This window comes from Asparagus officinalis, chromosome 3 (assembly GCF_001876935.1).
Source record: "Asparagus officinalis chromosome 3, Aspof.V1, whole genome shotgun sequence".
Lineage (NCBI taxonomy): Eukaryota > Viridiplantae > Streptophyta > Magnoliopsida > Asparagales > Asparagaceae > Asparagus > Asparagus officinalis.
The window spans coordinates 51,108,021-51,131,366 of record NC_033796.1 but is presented as its reverse complement, the minus strand read 5'-3'; positions in this window follow the sequence as shown (position 1 = coordinate 51,131,366).

Below are 23,346 nucleotides of genomic sequence, written 5' to 3'. Positions count from 1 at the left end.
GGTCGTCCGAAATAAACCTTCGGTCGACCGAAAAACTTAGTCGGTCGACCGACCGAAAAATTCGGTCGACCGCGAACTGCTTCGAAAACTTGGAAAACAAACAGAACCATCGTCGATCGACCGGCACGGTCGACCGATTTGAAAATTGAGATTTCGGTCGACCGTACCGGTCGACCGACGACCTCTCTAGAAAATTCTGAGGAATGGTCATGGGAGCGGTCGACCGGACCGGTCGACCGCTTTCTGATATATTGCAGAAAACAGATTTTGACTCAACTTGAAATATTTGCAAAATATTTATTTGACCTCTGAAAATTCTGAAACTTTGTAAAATGTTTTTAATACTAAAAACAAACTATTTGGAAAAAGAATTTTGCAGATAGGTCCTCATACTTGTGAAAAATAGTATTTTGTGAAAAACGCTTAAAAACCTAAGTATGAAATCGTGTGTGTGATTCCCAATAGCTTCAAGTAAAATCAGTAACTCTTTGCCTACATTCTAGCACTAGAGAGAAAAACAAAAGAAAGCTAATATCCTCATATAGAGAGCAATACTTGAGCTTTGATATAGCTTGAATCGGATGAAGCTTGTATTCGAATTTGTCGTTCTTAAAATAACGTTGCTTCATCTCTTGGCCTCCACCTCCTTTGGATATCTTCGTTGTAGCGTATATTCCATCCATCCTCCATTAATGGCACTAACGAGCTTGATAAATGAATTTACTACATTTACACTCAATAAGCCCGCGAGCCCCGTCGCCGCCAGTCTTCACCCCGTCGGAGCCAAGCCCGCGAGCCCCGTCGCCACCGGTATTCACCTCCGCGATCTCGCCATTTTCCACAGGATGCCAATGCTTAAAATGTGTACTCCCTGCAAACCTCGATGGCATTGTTTTGAGATGTGAAGACACTTCAAAGATTGATGTTATACCGGTCTAGTAAATTTCTGAAGCTGTTCAATAGTTATATGTATATGCCGACTCCAGTATTTTATTTGTTGGCTGCTGGCAGTAGCAATGTCTGAAACTGTGTCTACCAAAAATCTGTTGCACAAGTTTTAAGATGGTGTTGATGTATATCGCGCTGGGTTTGGTTGTACTGCTTTTGTGATTTCCCCCTTTTTTCCCCTCTTTCCTTATTTTGTTTATTAGGCTTGAAGGCTTTCTATAACAAAGGTTGGATTAATGTCGTGTTTGTAAGGAGAATTAGAGTGGTAAAGGTTTATGTTGAGAAGAATGAAAAGGATTGTTGGTATTAAACGAAATTTGTTTTTGGCAGAGACACTGCCTGCCTCTCTTGCCCACATTCTTTGGTTTGTGTTTGATGCTATACTTGTTACTATTTGTTGGTTTATGTTTTGAACTCTTGAAGTGGACTCTTGTAATTTCCCTTGACTTAAGTCAGCAACTTGCGGCTTTGTACTCTTGAAGCTGTAGTATTTGCAAAATACACCAAAGGACCTGGTTGAGTTTTGTTATATAGTTGATGTTAGGTTGTGTTAGAGATTGACTTGATGTGAGTAGTTGATTGTCGTGACTCTGTTTGCAATGAGCTCCATGCTAGTTTATGTTGAAATTGGAATTGTGAATTCTTTTTGGGTTAAAATTGGTTTCAAGAAATGATACATGTTATTCACAACTCTCTCTCTCAACTGATTCTGCTTCCACTGCTGTGAATCCTTTTTAGACTGTTTCAGATCCTAAAGCTGACATACTTGGCCTCTTGACATACTTTGGCAATTCAAAAGGATGAGAATGTGTTGTGTCTGCTTGAAAAACAAAATGTTCGAGTATGGGCATATAAAACGATCTGCTGCAGGACCACACAACACCGACCTCTGAATCTAATTGTGCAGTCACTCTCGTTCCTCGTTCATACCCGAAGGGACCATCTGTTGATCCATCAATCCAACGATTGTAGTTTACTAACACTGGGGGTCCTGTTCAATAATTTTCATCATTCTTCAACAAAAGAACAACTGCACAATTTGAATGCTCATCGTCTCTGATAGCACCACTACTAAGGCCAGAATTCAGGGGCTTTGGATTTGATTTGATTTTAGCTGACTATTTTTACAAGTCATTCCATTAAATTGATCTCTACCATCTTACAGTAAATAAAAAAAATGAAATGTTTTATATGTATATGTATTTTTTTTACTCGTGCATCAAGCAACCACAATCATACTATCTGAAGTGTTATATCGCATACCTAGGTCAGCACACAAATTTTGTACATGGTGATATCTCATGTATAACTCATGATGCCATGTCTTCAGGAATGGTAGAACTGTGAACTCTATCCCTGGTCTTCAGAAATGATCCATTGATGCTAGAACTCAACAAAGTGCAGATGTTGAAACGAATGAACATTTGGTACTCGGTGAGGATTTGGTACTGGCCTTCAGAAAAACGTATCTCATTTACAGACGATTCTCAAATACTAACAACATAGGTATCCAACCTGATGGAAACTAGTCAGCAGAAGAATTGTTTGATCTTCCCATCAGCGAAAGTCTTAACCAATAGAAGAAAATTAACAAGGATATGAAAATAGTTGTTATCTTAAAGGAGGAGACGACCCAAAATTAACAAGGATATGGAACGTTCAAAATATCAACCAAAATAACGACGAGGCTCGCGGGCTTGGCTCCAACGGGGGTGAAGACTGGCGGCGACAGGGCTCGCGGGCTTGGCTCCGACGGGGGTGAAGACTGGCGGCGATATGAGAGGGAGCGAAGGAGGAGGTCGGAGTCGGGAGTCGGAGTCGGAGGGAGAGGGAGCGAGGGTTTGGGAGAGAGAGAGGAGCTCGACGGGCGAGATCCAATGGAGGAGAGAAGAAGGGGTTCTGGGAGAGAGAGGTGAGGGTACAGGGGGGAGAGAAGGTGTGAGGGCAGGGCCGGCTCTGAGGAGTGCGAGGTGATCGATCGCACAGGGCCCCTAAAATTGGCGGCCCAAAATATTTTTAGCTTCTAATATGGTGAATGGTGATAGGGCCTTGACAGCGTGGAGCTTCGAAGTGGTGAAGAAAAGAAGAGACGGGTGATGGTATGGGTACTTGGGAACTGGAACTGGGGAGAGAGGGTGAGGCGTATGGGTACTTGGGAACTGGTCCGAAACTCAAATGGCCATTGTTCTTCACGAAAATCAACGACCGAAGTTAGTTTTCCGCACGCTGCGTGGCGAAAATTTTTCGCATCCGAAAACTTCTCAATATATATATATATATATATATATATATATATTATATATATATAATATATATATAGTATATATATATATATATATATATATATATATATATATATATATAATATATATATATATATATATTAATATAAGTTATATATATATATATTTATAGTCCATTCATATCATGCAAGGATCCCTAGACAACATGAGTGGATAGAAACTTTGGTGGACCATCCACTTAAGTTGACAAAAGTTTTTTTTTCTAAATAATCTCGAATCATTCATAATATTATCAGTACATAGCGTGCGATAAGATTTTCACAACATGTATAGACATTAAGGCTCATTTCTCCTACCCTTTTAGGGAGATGCTTAAATTGAGAGATGATACTCATAACTGTGTTGAAAATTGAAAATAATGGAGTTTTTGGATTGCAGATCGACATCCCCATTGTCAACTTTTGCTGCCTATAGAAAGCAATCTAACACTCTACCAAATAAAAACAGGACTACGTTGATTTGGATTCTTCTTCTTTTTGCTCTACACACCCTAAACATGCATTTATTTCTTGTTTTGCTGGATGGATTGGAATTATTCAAGATGACATACGTCCATTTTGTGAAAATCATGTTGAAACCAGGGATCATCTTCTCTTTATTTGCATATATACAGCTCTGTTTTGTAGCAGAGGATCATGCAATTTATCCAAGTTATTCATCAACCAGTTACGGGAGTTATGTTCCTAAATTGATGCTCAAGTAGAAGGGAAATGATGATTTATGAGAGTGGATCTGATTATCACTTGTTAATTTGAGAAGAGTGGTTGACACTAAGAAATATTTTGTTATTATGTATTTAGTAGCACAACTCTTTATACACTCTCTAATAAAAATACTCTTTCTACTCTAAGCTACTACACTATTACACTCTTTTACAACACACTACTATTTTTTCCTCTCTCCCTCTTTATTTCTCTCTCTTTATTATATACTATTAGGGGGTTGGTAGTTGTTGTTGCAATGGTGACTATGATAGGTGGTTACTGACTGGTGGTAGGTAAGCTGCTGAATTCAACACTAATCCATAGCAACGACTTATCTATCCACAACTACAAGTTGACTTCAAAATTTTGCAAACTTTAAAGAACTCAGTGTTTTGGTGAATATATTAGGTACTTGTTCATTCGTCTCAATTGGCTTCATTACGATATCCTCCTGAAGAATTTTCTCTCAAAGAAAGTGATGGTGTACTTTGATATGCTACGTCCTAGCGTAAAAAATTAGATTCTCTACCAATTGTTTTGCAGACTGACTAACACAATGTAAAACTACTAAATAGTTTATGGATTGATATAGATTCCTCATTAACTAAAAAGTCATGTTCTTTCCTGAGATGCCATCGCTGCTGATCTGTACTCTGCCTCTAAGTTGACAGTGACACTATTGACTCTCTTTTGCTACACCAGATATAGCCGCTGAGCTGAAACTGAAGACGTATCTAGTAGTAGACCTATGATTATCGTGATCTCTAGCATAGTCAACATCACAGAAGCCGTAGACTTCACATTCTCCTCCTGTCTTAAACATGAGACCATAGTTGATTGTACCTTAACATACCTTAGGATCCTTCGGATTGCTTCTAAGTGAGGCTTCTTTGACTTTTGCATGTATCAGCTCATCGCACCTATAGCAAATGAAGTATGTGGTCTTGTCTTTGTTAGATAGATCAAGCTTCCAACTAGTTGTTGGTACATAGTTGAATCTTCCAAATCTCTTCCTTCATGTGCACACATCGTCGGGTTTGTTTCCATCAGCGTTGAGATTGACTTGTAATTGAACATCCTATATTTGAGTAACATATTCTTCGCATACTTTTCTTAACAAAAAAACAATCCATCCTTCTTTTGATCGACCTCCAATCCGAGAATATGCTTGAGCTCACCAGGCTCCTTTATTTTAAACCTGATCGAGAGATTTGTCCTTGTTCTCCAGATTTTCGCTTCATTGTCTCTAGTTATGATTTAGTCATCTACATAGACTAACACGATTGCTAGCTTATTGCCAGACTTCTTGATAAATAAACTAGAATCTGTAGGAGCAAGAGAGTAGCCATTTGAATTAAAAATTCACTAATATTGTTGTACCAAGCTCTCAGAATTTGCTTTAGTCCATAAAGAGCTTTCTTTAGTTTGTGACATAACATTCCTTCTCCTTGCTCTGAAATCTCACTGATTGCTCCATGTAAATCTCTTGATCCAGCTCGCCATGTAGAAATGTATTCGTCATGTCCATCTACTAAAGCCTTTAACTCTTGCTGGCTACTAGAATTAGAACTCGAGTCGTTTTTATCTTGACAATTAGACTAAATATCCCATCATAATCTAGTCCACACTATTGAGAGAATCCTTGAGCCACCAAGTGTGCATTGTGTCTCTCAATCGACCCATCTGGTTGAGTCTTAATCTGGTGAAACCATTTGCAAGAGACTGGTTTGACATCCTTAGGTTTCGACACCAATTTCCAAGTTTGGTTCTACTGTAGGACTTGAATTTCTTTCTTCGTTGCTTGTCTCCATTTAGCGATTTTATATGCTTCCTTGAAGGTAGATTGCTCTTTCACGCCTTCTATAATGGCAGCATCAACATACTTAGGATTCGGCTTCCTATGTCTACTTGATCTTCAAAATTGTTCTATGAGTTCTTCTTTAATATCCTCTGTCTAGTTTGGGCGTACTTCTTTTGGTGTTGCTTGATTAACACTAGTCTTCCATAGATTATCTTCCTTTGGGTTGACAAACTTCGCTCTATCTTCTCTGATTGATGTAAGTCTTTTTGTTGACCTAGCTCTCCCAACTTCTCTTGTAACTAATCCTCCAAATCTTTAGAGTCTTGTACTGCAACTTTTTGTGGAGTTCACCAAGAAGAGGCTTCATCAAACACAACATTTCCTGACGTATAGCACCATTTGTTATGGGATGACAAACATCTCCATTCTTTTCTTTTGTTGTCATACCCCACAAAAATGTACCTTACGATCTTCTTATCAAACTTGTCGCACATGTGATTAGGAACAAAAACATAACATGTACAACCAAAATTTTTGAAATGGCTCACTGTTGGCTTGATATTCCACAGCTTTTGAAAGTGTGACATGAACTCTACTTTTTATTATGGTAGCTGATTGATCATGTGTGCTGCAAATTTTTATGCACTCTATCCAAAATGTCCTGACACATTCTTAGCATGAAGCATGCTTCAGCTTATCTCCGTAAGATGATGATTCTTCCTTTTAGCGACACTATTCTACTGCAGAGTAGTTATGCATGTTAGCTATCACTAAATCTTGTGCTGCCTTAGGTAGTCACAGAACTCCTTTGATATGTACTCCCCCCTAATTGTTTGAGTGTAGGCAGCAAATCTTCTTGCCGAGTTCTCCTTCAATTTCTTCTCGGAATTACTTGAATTTGGAGAGTGCATTCGATTTTTCCTTCAGGAAATAAACCCAAACATACCTCGAATAATCATCAATGAAAGTGATCATGTATCACATGCTACCTGTCGATTATTGCTTCACTCAGCCGAATAAGTGTATGAGCTCCAAAGATTCCTTTACTTTGAATTGTGACTCTTGGTATGGCAGTGTAGGCGTCAAAAATTGCCTATAGGTTCCCAAACATAGTTCAAGAAGAAGAGAAGATGAAGAACGTCATCATCTGAGTCAGAGAAGATCATCCGAGGCCTAAAAGAAGCAAAGAAACACACAAAACAACGAAACGATGGGACCCGAAGGTGTCTCACAACCAGTGAGACAGCGTACACTGTCAACTTCCAAGACAGTATAACTTGTCTCAGATTCCGAGATAGTGTAGACTGTTTCAGAAATTGTGAGGCATTGCGACATCTTTTTTGGTGGTTTTCTTGAGTTTCGTACCACCCACGTGACTCCATAACTGCTTGGGAACATCCATAAATACGGAGAGGCCGTTACAAACTAAAAATAAGCATAGAATCCTCAAGAATCAACGTCGGTTACAAAGCTACCTGGAACAATCCCTTCATCCGAGACAGTAAACATTGTCTCAAAAATGGGAGTTGTCGGGTGATGTTTGTTTCACGTTCTTATCTTCAGAAACAACTTCCAAAGGCTATAAATACCTCCCCTACACCTATATGCATGAGGGTAGACCCAATTGACGGTAAAGACTTGAGCTTTTGACGAATTCTAAGAGTAAGGGAGAGAGTCACGATCAATTTTTGAGAGATCTCAAAGGCCTTTGGTGTTTCCCTCGATTTCAAATGTTGATTTGATATCGGGAAGAGTATTTATCTTACTTGGCTAAGATATCTACTTTTATTTTTGTTTCAAAAATGAAACAACGACTTAAAGCCTTCTTCACGATCAACCCGGATTATTAAATCGGTGGTCCACGGATCAAAGCGTCCCTGACATAGGCAAAGATTTTACGCAAGCAGCAACTAATAAATAGTTTCTGCATGTGTTTTTAGGGAATACCCCTTTTTGTTTTCTTTGTAAAGAGAAGTTTAATAAAAAAGCTCACTCTTTTGTTTCCATTGTAAATGATAAACGTTGTAAATGGAAGTTGTAATGAAAATCATTCCTGACGCAAACATGCTGGAGACCACAGTAGGAACCAACGATCTCAGTGCCGAGACCGGAGTGTCACAACCGATCAAGATCCCAGTTGATTCTACGGTCGAATACGAGTTCAACCAAGCGAAGTTTGAGGAGTACCTTTCATCCTCCTCCTCCTCAAGATCATCCTCGTCCCACAAGTGTAGGAAGATTTCATCATCAAAGAAGGTTTTCTGGTCTTCAACTCCGATGAAGGCTACGGGTGACGGCTCTTGCCTAATTGTTACTGAGGCTTCCCCTCGCAACACTACTCTGGCAATCAATAAGACCAGAGGCTCTGCTCACGACAACTCATCTCCAGTTAAGGAGTTGTTCGATCAAAGTTCACCAACTCTGACGAAAAGGGCTCGTCAAAGGCAACGCTAACGTCTCACTCTTCAGCTTGCCAAAGCCCTAGAATCAGTCGATGGGATTCGTTACTATGTGGATCTAGAGTCAATGGGGCGTCAACTCCAACATCAAGTTATTGACGTTTCCTCCAAACCTTCGACTAATGAATGGGTCTATATCAAAAGAACCCGTTTGATAAGGAAGGAGCGTATCCAAAAGCACCATGCACATGCCACTCACACTCGTGCTCTTGTGCAAAAGGAGCAAGAAATGAAGGAGGTGGACGAAAAACCACCAAAATCCCGCAAGGTTTGGATGCCAAAGTCCAAAACTATGTTGAAACCCAGTGCAAGGATAGCAGGGGGTGTCCCCTGTGGCTGAGACAGCTCAATCTGTCTCGCGAGCTGAGACAAATCCTCTCGTCTCGCCCAAGGTCGATACACGCCAAGCTGTCTCGCCCAAGAAACCATCTCCGCACCTGTTCCTTCACCTCTTTCGACATTCGTTCCTGATCCGTCTTCTGACACACCTTTGGTACAGCCTCAGGGCGGTCTTGACCTTTCAAAGTTCAAGATTACGTTGACAGATTGCCTTGGACCTCTACACAAAGACCGAGGAAAACCTCCAGTGGATAAAACCCGAGTTGTAGGATCTGATCCAATCACATTAAAACACTAGAGGGGGGTGAATAGTGTTCCTTTTAAAAAATATACAAAGTAGATTATAGTTTGCAAGAAAGATAGCACAACCACAGAAAATCACAATCGAAAACATAATATTTTATACTGGTTTCACCTCCCCGTGTACATCCAATCCCCAAGCAAATCTCGCTTTAGAGTTTCACTATAATTTTGAAAAACTTACAAAATTAAACAGAAAAACTGACCAATTTGCAAGACCATGCAAATTGCACACAATCTCTTCACCAAGAGATCAAACCTCTCACACCCGTGAGACAATTTCCTTGTATCAACAACTCGATTCTTATAAGCCTTGAATGTGTAGTGATGTATAGCAGTGGCTTAGGAATGTTTTTAATCTCTGGAAGTTGCCTAAATAAGTTGTATATTGAATAAAGATCAAAGGCTAACTTAGAGAATGCTTTTTCTCAACACTTAGTGAAAATCTGAATGTTTTAAACTCTTGAGAATGCACAAATATTGAACCTTATAGATAGGAATAATTGATCCAAATTTCTAAACTTGTAAACTACTTATAACCCTTGAAAATACAAGTTTTCAAAGCCAATTAACGGATCGAAATAGCTATAATCAGTCAGTAATTCAAATTTTGAAATGTTAGAAAACTATCACTGTAGTCGACTAGTAGTCGTTGTAGTCAACTACACTGAGTTAAAATAGACTCTGTAGATTCTGGATTTTTCTTAGTAGTCGACTACACTGGTCATTAGTCTACTACTTTGTAAATAACAGAAAGTCTGAAATTCAAATTCAAAGCTGAGTAGTCGACTATACTGTGTAGTAGTCGACTATACTATAAACAACAGAAAGTTAAGAATTCTGAAATGACTTTTAGTAGTTGACTATATATATAGTCTAGTAGTCGAATACACTATAACTTTACAAACAATGAGATTTTTCCTAAGTGTTTAGTAGTCGACTATAAAAAGTCATTAGTCGACTAGACTATAATTTGACAGAGACTTATATTTTTTATCTGAACTTAAGTAGTCGACTACAAGTTTTATTAATTGACTACTAAGGGGTAAAAATTGATATGAATAAAATATTTTTAGACTCATTGATAAGTTATAAACTCTAATAGTTAACATAGAGGATTTCTATTGTTAACCAACACTCTAAGCATGTGTTAGTGTGTTCTAATCTCCATGTGTGTGAATGTGTGAGTGATAAAGACTTGTACAAAATTTCTAAGTAAAGAAAATATAAAATTTTACATTGATGTATAAGCTCTTCATCTTCTTTACTTCATGATACCTTGAACTCATCTTGCACTTGTTCATATTTGATGTTGAAAGCTGCATTGATATGTTAATGCATAATAATACACATAGTGATATACATAATGAATAAATTATTATCATAAAAATTATATTTTGGGGACATGATATCCAACATTCTCCGTATTTTTTGATGATGACAAATAATTTATGCATATGTAAGTATATTCTAAAAAAATTAAATATTTAGGAACAAATATACTTACTCCCCCTGCATAAAAGCATATTAGAGTCTACAAAATCTATAAATAACATAACATTTATACCATTCTCCCCCTTTGTCATTAACAAAAAGAAATAAACATCTATCCTAAACATATCATAATATCTTATTCATGAGCCAATACTTCAAAAAGATCTTTCAGATTATGAACATAGTCCATCACTTCACCCATGCATATGGGTAGTCAAAGACTTGCCATAAATACCAAAATTTTAACAATTTCCATCTTTGCAATCTGTTTTTAAGATAAGTAGCTCATAAACACAATATTTAGGAAATAACCATACTAAGCATGATAACTTGAAACACAAATTCATACGTAGTCTTGAACACATAAACTTAAACATAGTAGCAACATATACGACATATTACACAAGTCTTAAATAAAACAAACAACTCACATAGTTTTTAACACTAAATTTAAACAAATAAACACAAGTCATTGTTTTTAACATAATCACGAAGCTAATGCAAAGCTACATGATGCATGAATAAGCTTCTAAGTGGATGGTCCTGGTGGAGGTTGATTTCCTTGGAAGTAGGCATTGAGCTTCATGTCCAAGGTATCAATCTTCATATTTATTGTGTCAAACTTCATCTCCAAGATATCAAATTTGTTGGTTAATGCTTCTTGACTCTTCAGAACAAGTACATTTTGATCATACAAAGCTTTTTGTCTCGATTACAAATCAAGTATTCTAGCGGACAATGTATTATATTGTGTGTCGGAGAAGCAAGAAGATTCATTTATTGGTGGTGGAAAGTGACTAGTAGAGGGTCCAGGTTCATGTGAAGGTTGTGGAATATCTTGGGGCAATGTTTCTTGTGTAGGAAGTGGTTCTTCTTGAGGATTTTATTCATGGAGTTCAAAATTTTTCAATTTCATCCTTGTCAAGGCATTAGAATCAAAGAATTCAATGGAACAAATCTTAGAAGTTTCTGTTTCTAGATCAACATGATATGCCTTAAATATTCTCATAAGAAAAGCTCCAAATGGAAGAGATCCCTTAGGAACAATTAAAAGATTTTCATAAAACACCTCAGCCCAATTAACCTTAATGTTAGCCATAATTGCATAGAGGGCTTTGGCTAGGTCAAGAGATATGAAATGAAAACTTCCTGTTTTTGGAAAAAGATTATAGGTAAGAATTCTAGCTATAAATCTAGGGATAGGCCTAAGTTTATTTGAATGATTAAGGGGTTTGTCATATCCGGGAAGGAAAATATTATTAAAAAGCAAATTTTCATCATTCATTTTGATAGATGGAAGACTAACACCTTGATAAGGAATTTTAAATATTTTACCTAATTTCTAGGAGTCATATTGATTTTAATTCCCTTTACAAGTGTGTTAAGAACATCCGATTAACGATCGGTTTTATATCGAGCAATATTGTTATAAAATAGTTGAACCAACAATGGATAATATGGTTTCCTATTTTCAGAGGAAAAGAGATCTAATAATCCAACATTTACAAAGTAATTAACTGAAATTATGAGTGATGAAATCATCAAATTTGACAAATCTACCAGGTATAATTTCGAAAGATTGAAATTCCTTAAATTGTGCAAGCAAAGAGGGATCTTTAAAATAAATTGAATAATCTTCAGCTACATTTGATGGACCAGACCTAGGCCTCTTTGATTTTGACATTATTCAATTTCAAAATTAGAATTAGAATAAGGGAAGAGAGCTTACCAAACTGTTAAAATCCTAGATGTAGTCGGCTAATTGAAGCTGTAGTCGACTACTGAGACTGGAAAACTCAAAGTAGACAAGAAATTTGATGAAATTTTTTAAGAGAAAATGAGAAAGAGAAGATGCTCTAACCTTGAGAACGGATGAACTGATGAGAGAGAGGGGTTTGCTGTCAATTTTGAGAATGTGAGAGAGTGGGTAGTTTTGTTTTAGGGTAGTTTTCTTATGTAAAAGATCAACGGCTTAGATTAAATCAAAAAAAATCAATGAATGGATATGATTTGATCTTAAAAGAAATAGATTTAAGGCTAGGATTGATCTAGTAAATAATTAATGGTTGAGATCTATATGACTTAAGTTTAATAGGTATTGGGTTTTGGCTTTGGTAGATTTAGGATCCAATATGCCAAAACTAGTGTAAAAATAAAACTACAGATTTTGTAGTCGACTACTAATATAATTAGTTGACTACACTGTAATCGACAGAAAATAGTTTTCTGATTTTACTTCCTATTAGTCAACTACTACTTCTACTAGTCGACTACTAAAAATCTAACAGAATGTGATATATGCAAAGTCTGTGCATGCAGTCGACTACTAACCTGATTAGTCGACTATTAAGGCTAAAAATGCATATGTATTAATTTTAAAAATTAATTTAAATCTTTAATTGAACATATACCTAATTCCCTTCTTAATTTAACATAATTTTTTTTCTTTTAATGGTTTTGTTAATATATCTACAATTTGTTTATCAATAGATATAAATTCTAATGAAATATCATCTTTAAGTATCTGATCACGTAAGAAATGATGTCTAATGTCAAAATGTTTTGTACGTGAATGTTGAATAGGATTTTTAGATAAATTAATGGTACTAGAGTTGTCACACATTATGGACAATGTGGGACAAACTATACCATAATCAAATAATGTTTGTTTCATCCATAGAACTTGTGCACATGCAAAACTTACAGTAATATATTCTGCTTCAGTTGTTGATAATGATACTGAATTTTACTTTTTACTAAACCAAGATACAAGTGAATATCCTAAGAAATGACACGTACCACTTGTACTTTTTCTATCGAATTTGCACCCGGCAAAATCAGCATCACTATATGATAATAAATCAAATATGCTTTTCTTAGGATAAAATAAACTATAATCTATAGTATTTTTAAGATATCTAAAAATTCTTTTCACAGCTTTAAGATGTGATTCTTTAGGATTAAACTGAAATCTTGCACATAAACAAACACTAAACATAATATCGGGTCTACTTATTGTAATGTAAAGAAGTGATCCAATCATACCTTGGTATATCTTATGATCAACATTCTTACCATTTTCATCTTTATCAAGTGATGTAGTTGTACTCATTGGTGGTGGTTTGCTTGTAGTATTTTCTATTCCAAAGCGTTTGAGTAATTCTTTAGCATACTTGCTTTGGTTGATGAATACTCCTTCCTTCAATTGTTTAATTTGTAGTCTCATGAAGAAATTGAGTTCACCCATGTGACTCATTTCAAATTTATCCTGCATAGTCTTAGCAAACTCTTGACAAAGATCATTGTTAGTAGAACCAAATATTACATCATCTACATATATTTGAATTAATAAAATATCGTTATTTATTTTCTTTATAAATAGTGTAGAATCAACTTTAACAATTTTAAATCCGGAAATTAAAAGAAAGTTCTTTAATCTATCATACCAAGCACGTGGTGCTTGTTTAAGACCATATAAAGCTTTCTTAAGTTTGAAAACATGGTTTGGAAAACTTTCATGTTCAAAACCGAGAGGTTATTCTACAAAAACTTCTTCTTTAATAAAACCATTTAAAAATACACTTTTAACATCCATTTGATATAATTTAAAATCCATAAAACATGTAAATGCAAGTAAAATTCTTATAGATTTTAAACAAGCAACTGGTGCATAAGTTTCATCATAATAATTACTTTCTTCTTGATTATAACCTTGTGCAAACAATCTGGTTTTATTTCTAAAAACTTATCCAGATTCATCCAATTTATTTCGAAATATACATTTGGTTCCTATAATAGAGTTATTTTGAGGTCTAGGTACAAGATCTATAACATTATTTCTTGTAAATTGATTGAGTTCCTCTTGCATGGCTATTATCCAAAAATCATCTTTACATGCTTCTTTTATATTTTTAGGTTCTATTGTTGAAACAAATGCAGCATGTGTAAATAAGTTTAATTGTGATCTGGTTTGTACACCACGAGAAATATCACCTATGATCAAATCACCTTGATGATTTCTAACTTCTACATATGCTCTGATACCAGGTTGATTTACAATTTCATCATCATCATGATTATTATACTTATTGTTAGAATTTGAATTAGATTCATCAAATAAAACATGTAAGGATTCTTCTATTTGAGAAGACTTCTTATTAAAAATTCTATAAGCTTTACTATGCATGGAATAACCTACAAAAATGCCTTCATTCGATTTAGAATTAAATTTATCTAAATTATCTTTTGTATTTAATATATAACATTTACAACCAAATACTTTAAAATAAGAAACTTTAGGAATTTGATTATAAAATAATTCAAAACTTATTTTATTTAATATAGGTCTTAATAAAATTCTATTTTGAATATAACAAGCAGTATTAATTGCTTCTGCCCAAAAATATTTAGGTAAGTTAGACTCAACTAACATAGTGCTAGCATATTCTTGTAAAGTTCTATTTTTTCTTTTAACAACTCCATTTTGTTATGAAGTGTAAGGAAATAAAAATTCATGTGAAATTCTATTTTTATTACAAAAATCAGTAAATAAAAAAACTCACCACCATGATCACTTCTAATAGTGACAATAGTAGTGGATTTTTTATTTTGTATCTTTTTACAAAATATAGAAAACTCATCAAAAGCATCATTTTTGTGTTTTAAAAATATAACACATGTAAATCTAAAATAATCACCAACAATTACAAATGCATATATACTTCCATTTAAGGATGCAATTCTAGAAGGACCAAATAGATCCATATGTAATAACTTTAATGGTCTACTTGTAGAAACAACACCTTTAGATTTAAAAGTTAATTTATGCATTTTCCTTGTTTACATGCTTCACAAAAATGATCTTTCTTATTTATAATTTGAGGTAAACCATTTACTAAATTATTTTTAGAAATACGTGAAATATTTTTTAAGTTAATATGTCCACATCTTCTATGCCATGATAATGAATTATCCTAAGATGGAACTAAGCAATGATCATTTGAATAAAAATTCATGGATAATATATATATCTTTCTTTCTAAAACATTTAAACAAGATATTTGATAAATTTTGATCATACATAAGACATGAATCTTTTTCAAATATGATTTTAAAAATTTTATCACATTGTTGACTTATACTTAGAAGGTTATATTTTAAACCATCTACTAATAAAACATTATCTATTAGAGGTTTGTCAATGTTACCTACTGTTCCAATACATATTACTTGACCTTCGTTTTTATCTCCAAATGTAATTGTGCCTCCTTCTTTGTATTGAATTGAAGATAACATTTGAGAGTTTCCGGTCATATAATTGGAACATCCACTATCTAGTATACACTTTTCTATTTGAGGTACCTGAAAAATAGACATTTAAGCATTAGTACCAATTTATGTTGGGTCCATTGAATTAGCACTTAGGAGACCAAATCCATTTGGAATTTGGTTTCCCTTTGTTAACATAAATGTAATTAGTGGAATAGCATATATTTTTCTTAAAGTTTGAAATATAAGTATTTCTTTCATGCATACTTATATTTGTAGGCACCCAAATGAATATAGATAAATCATGATTATTTTTAGCATGTATACTCCTTGTTAATGGTGCATGAAATTTTCTAACATTGTTATTCATAGAAGATGATGCATGATTTGTACTAGAAACATTTTCATACTTCTTATTAACATATCCTAAGCCAAATTTTTAACTAGAAGACTTTGGAAAAGATAACAAATCATTCAAGTCTTCTTTTTCTTTATTAAAGTTGTTTACATTTAAGAATAATTCTTCATATTTAAGTTTAAGTGATTTCATACTCTTTTCTAAATCTAAAATTTTATTTTTCATAATATTGCATTCAGATTTAAGATAGACATTATTTTTAGTTAATATTCTATTTTTAGAAAATAATTTGTTCTTTAATTCATTTAATTCTTCAATTTGTGAAGAATTTGATGAAACTAATTCTATGTTCAATCTATCATTTTCACTTTTTAATATCTTCTTCAATTTGTGAAGAATTTGATGAAACTAATTCTATGTTCAATCTATCATTTTCACTTTTTAATATCTTATAATTAGCATTTAAATCCTTAAATAACTAATTCTATGTTCAATCTATCATTTTCACTTTTTAATATCTTATAATTAGCATTTAAATCCTTAAATTTAATATAAAGTTCATTAAAAGCATCTAAAAGTTCTTCATTGTCTAAAGAATCATTTACCTCAATTTGTGCCATAAAACACATGTGGGCTGATTCTTCTCTTTCTTCTTCTTTGTCGGAAGAAGATGAATCATCACTATCATCCCAAGTCACCACCATAGCTTTCTTCTTCTTCTTCTTCTTGAAGTTGTTGAAATTGGTAGAATTTGTGGATTTTAACTTTGACTTGAGTAGTGGACAATCATTCTTTATATGGCCTGGCTTATTACAATTGAAATACAAAGAATAGTCATTAGTATTCTTAAATTTATTTGAATTAAACTTACCTTTCTTAAGAAATCGTTTGAATTTCTTAGTGATCATTACAATATCCTCATCATCTTCGTTGGATTCATCGATGTCAGAGGATGCATTGAAGGCAAGTATCTTTTTCTTCTTTGGTTCGTCATCTTTCTTTCGATCTTCAATTTGAACTTCATATGCCATTAAATTTCTAATAAGATTTTCTACGGAGAGAGTTGATAAATCGTTGGCTTCTTCAATTATCGTAGTCTTCTTTTTCCATTTTGGAGTTAGTGCTCTTAGGATTTTTCTTACCATCTCAACTTGAGTATATTCTTTGCCAAGTCCTAGGATTTTTCTTACCATCTCAACTTGAGTATATTCTTTGCCAAGTCCAATCAAGGAGTTAGTAATATCTGTAAACCTTGTGAACATCTCCAACTTGAGTATATTCTTTGCCAAGTCCAATCAAGGAGTTAGTAATATCTGTAAACCTTGTGAACATCTCCGTGATGAATTCATTCTCTTTCATCTTAAATAGTTCAAACTTATAAACAAGAATAGAAATATTTGTTTCTTTAACTTTGTTAGTTCCTTCATGTGTTACCTCAAGAGTGTGCCAAATTTGATGTGCTGATGTGGAGGTAGACACTCGATTGAATTTGTTCTTGTCCAAGGCACAAAATAGTACATTCATTACCTTAGAGTCCAGATTGACATTTGTTCTTTGTACTACCGTCCATTCGGTGTATGGAGTCATTGGCTTTGTGAATTCAGTCTCTATAATGTTTCATAGGTCATAGCCAAAAGATTGAAGATAGATCTTTATCCAGCACTTTCAATAGTTATAATTTGTACCGTCAAAGAGAGGTGGTCGTTATGTGGAATGTCCCTCTTTGAATTGTGAAGTATTTGATGTACTTGATGATGCCATCTTTCACCGTGCTCTGATACCAATTGTAGGATCTGATCCAATCACACTAAAACACTAGAGGGGGGTGAATAGTATTTCTTTTAAAAAAAATGCAAAGTAGATTATAATTTGCAAGAAAGATAACACAACCAAAGAAAATCACAATCACAAACACAATATTTTATACTGGTTCCACCTCCCCGGTGTACATCTAGTCCCCAAGCAAATCCCGTTTGAGAGTTTCACTATGATTTTGAAAAACTTATAAAATCAAATAGCAAACCTGACCAATTTATAAGACCATGCAAATTGCACACAATCTCTTCACCAAGAGATCAAACCTCTCACACCCGTGAGAACAATTTCCTTGTATCAAAAACTCAATTCTTATAAGCTTTGAATGTGTAGTAATGTGTAGTAGTGACTTATGAATATTTTTAATCTCTGTAAGTTGCCTAAATAAGTTGTATATTGAATGAAGATCAAAGACTAACTCAAAGAATGCTTTTTCTCAACAGTTAACGAAAATCTGAATGTTTTGAACTCTTGATAATGCACAAATATTGAACCTTATAGATAGGAATAATTGATCCAAATTTTTGAACTTGTAACCTATTTATAACCATTGAAAAGACAAGTTTTCAAAGCCAATTAACGGATCAAAACGACTATAAACAGTCAGTAATTCAAATTTTGAAATGTCAGAAAATTATCACTGTAGTCGACTAGTATTTGTTGTAGTCGACTACACTGAGTTAAAACAGACTCTGTAAATTCAGGATTTTTCTTAGTAGTCAACTACACTGGTCATTAGTCGACTACTCTGTAAATAACAGAAAGTCTGAAATTTAAATTCAAAGCTGAGTAGTCGACTATACTGTGTAATAGTCGACTACACTATAAACAACAGAAAGTTAAGAATTCTGAAATGACTTTTAGTAGTCGACTATATAGTCTAGTAGTCGACTACACTGTAACTTTACAGAAACTAAAATTTTGCCAAAGTGTTTAGTAGTCGATTATAAAAAGTCATTAGTGGACTAGACTATAATTTGACAGAGACTTATATTTTTGATCTGAACTTAAGTAGTCGACTACAAGTCTTATTAGTCGACTACTAAGGGGTAAAATTTGATATGAATGAAATATTTTTAGACTCATTGATGGTTAACATAGGGGATTTCTATTGTTAACCAACACACTAAGCATGTGTTAGTGTATTCTAACCTCTATGTGTGTGTATGTATGAGTGATCAAGGTTTGTACAAAATTTCTAAGTAAAGAAAATGTAAAATTTACATTAACGTATAAGCTCTTCATCTTCTTTACTTCATGATGACTTGAACTCATCTTGCACTTGTTCATATTTGATGTTGAAAGCTGTATTGATATGTCAGTGCACAATAATACACATAGTGATATACATAATGAATAAATTGTTATCATCAAAATTATATCTTGGGGATATGATATCCAACATGTGTAACTCCTCAGGCCGGGGGTCGTACACATCCTCCCATAAAAATTTCTATCACCACTCTCCTGGGGGTTCGTGTCAGAACCCAGGAGCCCGTTAAGATTACACACTCATAAGGGGGTGGTTCTTAATGTACGACTCCTGAGAATGCCAACAAGGCTTTACGTCCCCAGAAGAAGACATGTCCATCAAAAGACAACGTTATACCTGAGAGGTCATACTAACAAATAATAGGGTGGTCCGATCATCACGCCGATGAGTTATACTATCAGGCCGGGGTGTGAACAAATCTCGAAAGAGAACTATTCGAGATTCTAGATCTTATTGTCTATGTGAGAGGCTCATCAGGAAAGTATTATCAGAATGTAGCTACTCCAAGACCACTCCACAAAGAGTCTCAATATTCGAGAGACTTTCAACTGAAGCATTAAAGCCTAAGCTGAGACATTTCCGAAAGAGAAGACTCACTGCCCAAGATGAAGAATTCCCAAAAGTCACCATTAATATGGTAGATAAAGGAAAGTGGTATTCAACTAACTTAGACCCCAACTTTTCTCCGGAAGGAAGGGTAGATCAAAGTAGTTCTCAGAGAATGTCTCGTCATCGGTTAAGAGCCACTAAATGTAGAGATTACAGAAGGATGCACAAATGAATTTCCTCAGAGGATGAACTCTCAGATGCTAGCTCTACAATTGACTCCGATGATACAATGTCCAACATGGGGCAAGCCAGGGAGGCATTCACCATCACTCCTGCTCAGCTAGCTCAAATGCTTCAGGATGCTCTAACTTGGCAACGAGAAGAAATTCAAGCTGAAATGAAGATGGAGATGGAGTTAGCCATACAACAAATGAGAGAGTTACAGGCTCAGTCACATCAACCACCTGAATCCAGTCAATAGGCCGAGTCCAGTCGTCACAACACCATACTGATTCAGGCTAATACTGAAGACAGTGACGCGGATGCAGATGAACAAATTTTCATTGATCCTCCTCCCAACGACAATAATGCTAGGTGTGTCCCAACTGACTCTTCTCAACAACGCCCTAAGAAAGATATAGGGGAGGACAAAAAGATGAAAGACCCTGAGAGCAAAGTCAGTGCTTTGATGTCTGTAGGCAATAAAAATTGCCTATAGATTGCAAAGAAGCTTAAAACTAACAAAAACGCTGATATCTCTCAAACTAGAGGGAATTTGGTGAAACAGATGGTGGAAAACTGAGCTTTGATGGTTTGGTCAACCCCTTCTCGAAAAAATACATAATTTTCATATATAATTCACTCAATTCTGACTTACGGTTTGAAAGTTATGACCCGTTCTTCATAGCATGTTCTGAAGTCTGCCTAAACTGATCGAACCTCGCCTGAACTATTAGACCAAGTCTACTGTAGGCATAAAAATTACCTATAAGGTTCCAAACACAGATCAAGATGAAGAGAAGACGAATATCATTATCTAAGTCAAAGAAGACCATCTAATGCCAAAAGGAAGCAAAGGAACACGCACAAAATGACGAAACGATGAAGCGTGTGGAACTACTTGACTTGGGATTGCCTCACGAAAAGTGAGATAGTCCAGGGTGTCTTACCCCCGAGACACCAAATGGTGTGTCAGGTGGTCGAGACACCAAATGGTGTCTCGGGTGGCCGAGACACCAAATGGTGGCTCACCCTCGAGACACACCATGTGTCTCGCACAGGGAGAGTGCCCCCAATGCGTTTTCTGATGGATTTTTCAGGATTCGTGTGATCCAGTGACTTCCTAACTACCTTGGGAGTATCCTTAAACACAGAAAAGTGGTTATTAACTAAAGATATGTTTAAATCATGAGATCTTACCCATAAACATGACATTTGAAGCCGTTAAATACCCACTTTGTGCATTTATAAGGAGGAGGGCGGGGGAATGGGGAGATATGATCTTTTGGCAAAGTTCTAACGAATTCTAGACCAGAAAGACACAAATTTCAGAGAGAGGGAGATGCGAGATCTTGGCGAACTTCGGCATAAAGAGGAAGATTTCAAAAGATCTGTAGGCCTTTCACCCTTTCCTTGAGATCAAACATCACTTTGATCTTGAGAAGAGTAGTAACCACACCTTGTTGAGATTATTTACTTTTGTTCTAAGTCCCTAGTTGAAACAAAGAACACCGAGCCTTCTTCACGATAAATCTGGAACTGTGAATCGGTGGTTCACGGACTAACGCGTCCTCGTTACAGGCAAAGATCGCACGTAAGTAGCGACCGATAAACGTTCTCTGCGTGATTTTTTAGGAGATCTATTTTTGTTTTTGTTGTAACGAGAAATCTTATAAAAATATTAACTCTTTTGAATCTATGTAAATAATAAACATTATAATGGGTTCAACAATGAAACTGATTTCTGACGTAAACATGTTGGCGACCACAGTGGGAGCCAACAGCCTCTCTGCCGAGGCTGTTGTGTCACAACCGAAGATCAAGATCCCGGTTGATGCAGCGGTCGAGTATGAGTTTGACCAATAGAAGTTTGAGGAGTATATCTGTCCTCCTCCTCCGGATCCTCCTCCCCTCGTAAGTTTAGGAAGATCTCCTCCTCGAAGAAGGTTTGCTAGTCTTCGGATCTGAAGAAGACCCATGGGTGATGTAAAACCCCAAAAATTTAAATATTTTATGATAAATAATAATAAATATGTTATATATTTATAAATAACATATTATAATATTTGAGTATGCTAGGAATTGATTTGAGATCAATTCAATGTATATATGTATATATATAAGAGCAAATGCACAAATCATGCTCGATGTATAAATCTGGAAATTTATGACCACTGGAGAGATTTTGTATTTTACACACTGTTACATTGTGAATCTAGAAAAATGTAAAATACAAAAGTTGTAGGTCTATTTAAGAGCTTTCCAACAAATCTTAAATTACCTTATTATGATGTCGTATGGGAAAGTTATAGTCAAAATAACGAAGAGTATGTTTTTAGTCAGACTGGATTTCCAATTTCGGGTTTTGGGTTTTGGGCTGTATTTATTCGGGTTTGTGGCCATATATATACATGTTATATCATGAAAAACACCTCTTTTCTTTTGTTTTCTAAACCCTAGCATCCCCCCTCTTCCCTCCCAAACCCTAGATCCGTTCTTAGCGATTTTGAGGAGTTTCAAAGGGTTTACAGCGGGATTTCGTGTGATTCTATCGAAGGAGAAGCGTTCTCACGTGTGTTCAGGAGTTCTACTACACCCCTCATGTGAGTAGCATCTCGTCCAGCCCTATCCTATGTTCTTAAAAGTTTTCTAATCATTTTAATGGGTTTTGTTGAGCCTAAAACGTATATTTGAGTATAAAAAGATGTTCTTTATAGCATATGATGCGGAAATCTTGTGTTTTAGTTTATAAAAAGTCCACCAATATTTTGGGTAATAGAGATCTAGATCTAAAATTTATTAATCATGAATTAAATCACAAGTTTTTGCTTTTAAAACGTTTAAACATGTGTATATAAATGTTTAGGGTTTCGACGATATATTTACATACTAATATTTCATTTCATATATGTTGATATCAGTAATATTATGCTTGGAAAATAATGATGTCACTTCTAGATTTGTTTCAAAGCAGACAGACACCTGTGAAGGGTTTCTGCCTGTTTCGATTGTTCGTCGGCACAGTTTGTGTATGTTTACTTTTGTTGTGTGCTTTAATGTGAACGAGGAGTCACCTCGAATATTTGACGTTAGAAATTATTGTTTATTATGTATCTTCATATGTGAGATGGCTTGCGGACATGAGTTTAGATTTGCACACCGAGACACGTGTGAAATTAGTGTATATGCATCCTTTTCATATATCTCATCGATATTTTACACATTTCATTCAGTCCATGTGTTGGGCAATTATTATGTGCAGTCTATGTGTTGGACATTCATCATATTCAGTCCATGTGTTAGACATTCATTATATTTAGTCCATGTGTTGGACATTCATCATTCAGTCTATGCGTTGGGCATCCACTACACCTAGTCTTAGTCCATGTGTTGGACACCTGTTTAAACCCTGAGTATGACACTTACACTTGCATAGGCTAGACATGACACTTATGTGGGTTTTGACATGACATGGTATTTGAGTTCTGAGATGGGCTAGTCTTCTTTATATTATTG